General features: G+C 44.0%; 1 non-coding gene across 1 annotated transcript; it reads left to right on the forward strand.

Moving 5' to 3' along the window:
- Positions 1-5410: 5410 nt before the first annotated feature.
- On the forward strand, positions 5411-5482 carry TRNAR-GCG (transfer RNA arginine (anticodon GCG)). Its single transcript has one exon. It is a non-coding gene; the product is annotated as a tRNA-Arg (tRNA).
- Positions 5483-5758: the final 276 nt, after the last annotated feature.

The following is a 5758-nucleotide window of genomic DNA, read 5'->3' on the forward strand; positions in this document are numbered from 1 at the left end:
AGACTCGTCAAGGTTGTAAGAAAAGCCAAAAGGAAAATAAAACACAATGCGAGTGTTCTTCCTTTGGTCCTGGCTCTAGAGAACACACTCTTTCAGGCAGTCAGGGGTTTGCAATGAGACACCTAAGTGCACAGACTTCTTTCAAGGCATACGCTTCTTGCACCAACCAAACATTTCATTTTCTTTCTTCTTAATCGGTGTGTTTTGTTATGGCTCACATCTCCCACAGCTCTGTTCAGTGGTGGCTAAATGCAAACTTGGGCATTTCCAGTAGCACTCCATTGGACACTCTGAGCATAGTAATTACAATAGCTATTCATTGACTGAGAATCTGCAGTTTTATTTTGTCTGCAGGACAAAATAGCACCAGCTACCTCAACGGTAGTTGAGGCAGCACTGGGTGGATGAGAGTTATAGTCGTAATAATGTGAATAATAGTATTATTAATTTCTATCCCCGTTCCTTAGCTTCTATCCACATTCTTAAGCACCAAAAATTGTGCTAACCATGATCTCATTTAATTCTTCCAATAGCAATGTGTGAGAGGTATTATCTACATTTTATAGAGGTGTGTGTTTGTGCCAAGTTGCTTCAGTTGTATCTGACTCTTTGTGACCCTATGGACTATAGCCCGTCAGGCTTCTCTGTCCATGGGATTCTCCAGGCAAGAATACTGGAATGGCTTACCATGCCCTCCTCCAGGGGATCTTCCCGACCCAGGGACTGAACCCACATCTCTTGCATCTACGTACATTGGCAGGTGGGTTCTTTACCACTGGCACCACCTGGGAAGCCTACATTTTGTAGACGAGGAAGTGGAAACTCAGAAGGATTAAGGCGTGTTGTGACTACCTGGCTAATTGGATGATTTCTCCTCCTTGAATTGGCTGTAATGGTGCACTCTTTCCAAGGTCATATTTCATGGCTTTGAAAGTATGCCTGGAACAGAATATAATCAATGGCCTCTGGTAAGGATTAGCAGCACCGCTGCTACAGACCAATAGCTACACTGACTCCCTATGAGTAGCATCAACCCTGCTGTACAGATATGGAGACTGAGGCCAAAGCCTCAAAGCTAGGATATGGCAGAACGACACATCAGTTCAGTTCCAAACCACACCCCTTCCAGTCACTGGGCCTGCTGTTCTTACGGGACTCAGATTCTTTAACCATCTCTGAGGCAACTTCCTTTTGTCATAATGGAAACGGCCTGCCAAGTCTGGGCTAGCCAGGAGCAACCCTTAAAACTGGCCACCAGCCTGGTCTTTCCTTTCAGGTGAAATGTGATGGGAAGAATCCATGTTTCCCAAAGCCTCCCGCACCGGGCACCAGCTGCCCCTTGACATCCTCGAGGCCTGGCAGGGCGGCCCTGCCCTGGCCTCCCGGCTAGAACGAAGGAGGCTCCTGTGTGCACGCGAGCCTTTGCGTTCTGTAGCCAGCAGCCGCAGCCAGAGACCAGTGATAAGCAGACATCGCGTAAAGTCAACTGCGTGCACCCACTCTCCCTACAAATCATGTGACTTCCTATTAACAGCACCGCTGGTCTTACCAAACCGATATTTCCTGTCAAGGCTTTAGACTAACTGTGGTTTTAACAAGGGTAACATCATGCATTTCTGCGAGAGGGAACAACCGTAGGTCAGACAGTCAGACAGGCAGTCTGGAAAACAGATCCATACCCTGAACCTTTCAGGCTGATAGAAAACCCAGATAAGTGCGCTGGTGATGTGCAAGCTATCTGGGGAGAATCGGCCTACAGGGAAATGAACTCTGCTCGGCTAAAGAAAGCGTTAGTTGCTCAGTCGTGTCCGACTCTTTGTGACCCTATGGACTGTAGCCCACCAAGCTCCTCTGTCCACGGGATTCTCCAGGCAAGAATCCTGGAGTGGATTGCCATTCCCTTCCCCAGGGGATCTTCCCAACCCAGGGATTGAACCCAGTTCTCCTGCACTGCAGGCAGATTTGAAGGCCTCAAAGGTGGAGCACTGGCTTTTTGCTTGGTGTTTAAGAAAAGCAATCCATGAAGACCGGAGACTCTAGACCCTGACAGATGTGGGCCTGACCATGCTTGGCCCAAGGAGAGTCAGCGGGCCTGGGACGGCTGCACTCTCTCCGGGGTCCCGCGCTCGGCCTCTGGAGTGGCAGCGCACATGATGTGGCCGCTGATGGCGACTGCGGAGCGCGGCGCTCTTGGCTGCACCCTCTCCACAGTTCAGAGGCCCCGTAATTGTTCTGCTCTTGGGAAAGGCTGAGGCCTCCGCAGGGGAACATATCTGCCCTGACTGGCTTGTTGTTTGGCAGAAGAGATATGCCGTGATTGAGCTCAGGGCTCGTGAACTCAACCTGTGCCTTAGAAAACAAAATGAAGATGAGAGAGAGGTTTGAACTTCTTCCCTTAACCCACATCTGGCTCAACAGCCCCCTTTTCCTGTTAAGACGTCAAATGTGGTATGACAGGGTACCATTTATCACTGAGACGTCCTCCACGGCTTCCTTTTCCTGTACCCTGTCTCTTCCACTTACTTTAGGTCAAACTGAGACATTTCTTACAGGGGAGCTTTCAACTTGGGTGACACTTTCCTGATGCTGAATCTTGTTCCAAAATGCCACAAGCAAAGTCGCCGGCCTAGAATATCAACATGTCACAGGGCTTTCATTGTTTTAGGTACAACTCAATCATGTTTCTTCCAGCTCATCTGGGAATTTTGTTTGCTAAATAAGGGTCTATTCCTACCAGGAAAATTCAAAACGACCACTAGGAAACACTAAAATCCACTTCCACTTCCCCGTTTAATTGATTTAATAGAAAATGCATAAGCATAGATTTTTTTTTCACTGGATTTGGCCAGTAGAAGTTTCTGCAAAAATAGACATGTTCCATTTCTGGACTGTCCAATATGGTAGTCAGTAGCCACATGGGGCTACTGAACAACTAAAATGTGGCTACCGCAACTGAATTCATTTTAATTAATTTAAAATTAAAATTGAGAAATGCAAATAATGCGCGGTAGACACCGGTAGAAATGTTCAGACCGTGAACTGTGCTGTGGATGGAGAAGGGTTAAGATTTATTTTAAAAATTCCAGTTATCTGTTCACTGGTAACATGTCTGCAGGTTGCATATGACCTTACTTTTGTTGACCTGAACATATCTCAGAAAAAGTGAAAGAAGAAGAATGTTGCATTCATATTAAGAAAATGATGCCTTTCTCTTGAGGTTTGGGGCAAAACAAAGAACAAGAGGAGAACTGGCCTGGTGCCTGGGTTAGCTACTGGATATTCATTCATTCATTCACTGGTTAATTTAATACTTACTAAATCTCTACTATATGCCATGTATAACATTTCAGTTGCTTTATCTATAAAAGGAGGAGAAATAATAAATAATACCTAAACAGATATTGCATGCAATACACTTGGTGAACTGTAAGCCACCAGGGAAATTTGACCCAGATTGGTATTTTCTTTAGCCTTCTCAACCAAGAAGAGATATTCAAACCGGAAGGGGTACTTAAATTGCAAATGAAACTCCAGAGTGGGCACAAAGGATAAAGAAACAACCCAGCCACCTCGGATGATTATTCTAGATAGTTCAAATCCATGCATCTGGATAATTAATATCCTGAGATAATGAAAAGACTCACAGGAGGAAATGGAACAGCTCCATAAAACAGGGAGAAAGGAAGAGCATTACTACAATGTCTTGGTCTCAGAAGAGAAAAACGAGGAAAGGACATTTCAGAAAACTATACGATGGTAAAGTTTGTGTTGGCACAACTTAAGAATGGATTATTAACAAGTTGATTTTGAAAAAGCAAAGTGGAAACCTAGTATCTCAAGGGAATGGCACAGTACAAATGTGTTTTGATCTCAGAAAGCATATGATACTGTCCCTTAAGAAATACCTAAAGACAAGATGGAAAGATGTGAAGTGGATGAGAGGATCATTAGTGGATTTGTTGCTACTCAACCAAATTCTGTCTTCTAATTTACGAACACCTTTCACATAGAAGGGGCTTGATCACACAGAGATGTGATCAGATCTCAAACTGATAAGGCAGAGGTTCTGAGTGTGGTCCTGATACCTGCAGCATCAGCACCAGCTGGAAACTTGTTCAAGATACAGATTCTTCCACCCCATCCCCAGACCCACTGAATCAGACACTCTAGGGTGGAGCCTAGCCATGTGGGTTGTAATCAAGCTGGCAGGGTTATTTCGGTGCCTGACAAGGTTTGAGAGCCACTGTGCTCTGGGGAAGAGCAGAGAAAGAATGAGGGGCAGCTGGTACGACAAGAGGGCTCTGGGAAAGTACGGTTAAATGGGCCTTTTAGGGGGTTTGCTGTGTGGTATATAAAATGATTCTCCTTCAGTGTTCTCTCTACATGGCTTCAGTAAAACTTTATATTACTGCTCAAGAATCTTGGGATCAGACGGATTTTCTCTTGCACTGGTCTCGTAGCAGGGGCCTAACTGAATCTGATGACCGTTCTGTTGCTAATGAGGTCAATCCAACTCTTGCAGACCTGTCTGGGTTGCAATTGTCTAAGGTCAATCTGTTCCCACTGTTCATCCTCCCAACTTATATAAACACGAGCCACTAATAAGACTATTTAAATGAGCAGATTTCCAGCAGGAGGTTGATCAGTAGTCGTAGCTCTTGCAAGCAAACTTACCATCTTTTGCTCTGGGACAGAGGACATATCTGAAGAACACACTGGAGTTACATTCTAACAGTATGTCCTGACTGCGACATGCTGATAACACACCTTGGAGGCACAGTCAGCAAAGATCTACAGAGAACAGTTACAGCCACAGGTCAGAAAATTTTATATGTACCTGTCTAAAAAGATTGCTGGGCATAGGTGGGTTTTTTCTAACTTCCCCTTCCAAAAGCACTTACTCTAATAAACACACTGAGATGAAATGATCATGCCACTGATGCATAAGAAAGATAATAAGGTATTAATATACAGCCCAAATAAATTCAACTCCCTTTGAGGGAAATAGCTAACTTGCCAATATGTATGAATCAATTTAACTTATAAAAGGAACAGAGTTTCTCACTGGATTACACCAAGAATAGTGATTAACAGACTGTCAATTCTAATATGAATTTTGTCTCTGCCCAAGTGAAGGTTTAAAATTCATTTCATTTTTATGCATACAATTCTTCCACTGATTTTTTTTTTCCTTCGGTTTTAAGCTCTATATTTTCTCTCTGGAAGAAAAAAAGATGGAGGAAAGGGATGAAATGAAATTTTAAAAGTCCAAACCCTTCCCTTTTAATATATACCTTACATACTGTTTTCTCGATTAGGTTTTTTAATGTTCACTGATTTATTTAATAGATGTTTCTGGGGACCTACTTTTTAAAAAGCCTGACACTTTTTAAGGCTCTAGAGGATGGCTTCCCTGGTGGCTCAGACGGTAAAGTGTCTGCCTGCGATGCAGGAGACCCGGGTTCGATCCCTGGGTTGGGAAGATCCCCTGGAGAAGGAAATGGCAACCCACTCTAGTACTCTTGCCTGGAAAATCCCATGGATGAAGGAGCCTGGTGGGCTACAGTCCATGGGGTCGCAAAGAGTCAGACACGACTGAGCGACTTCACTTCACTTCAAACGATACAAACTGTGAGCCTGCCCTCGAGAGGAAAGAGAATCATCAAGCTGATAAAGAAGTCTATGATTTTATATACATTATATGATACATATGTATATAAAATACAGGCTCACAAATTGTGAGGTTTGGTGGCAGAAA

This window comes from Ovis canadensis, chromosome 14 (genome assembly GCF_042477335.2).
Source record: "Ovis canadensis isolate MfBH-ARS-UI-01 breed Bighorn chromosome 14, ARS-UI_OviCan_v2, whole genome shotgun sequence".
Lineage (NCBI taxonomy): Eukaryota > Metazoa > Chordata > Mammalia > Artiodactyla > Bovidae > Ovis > Ovis canadensis.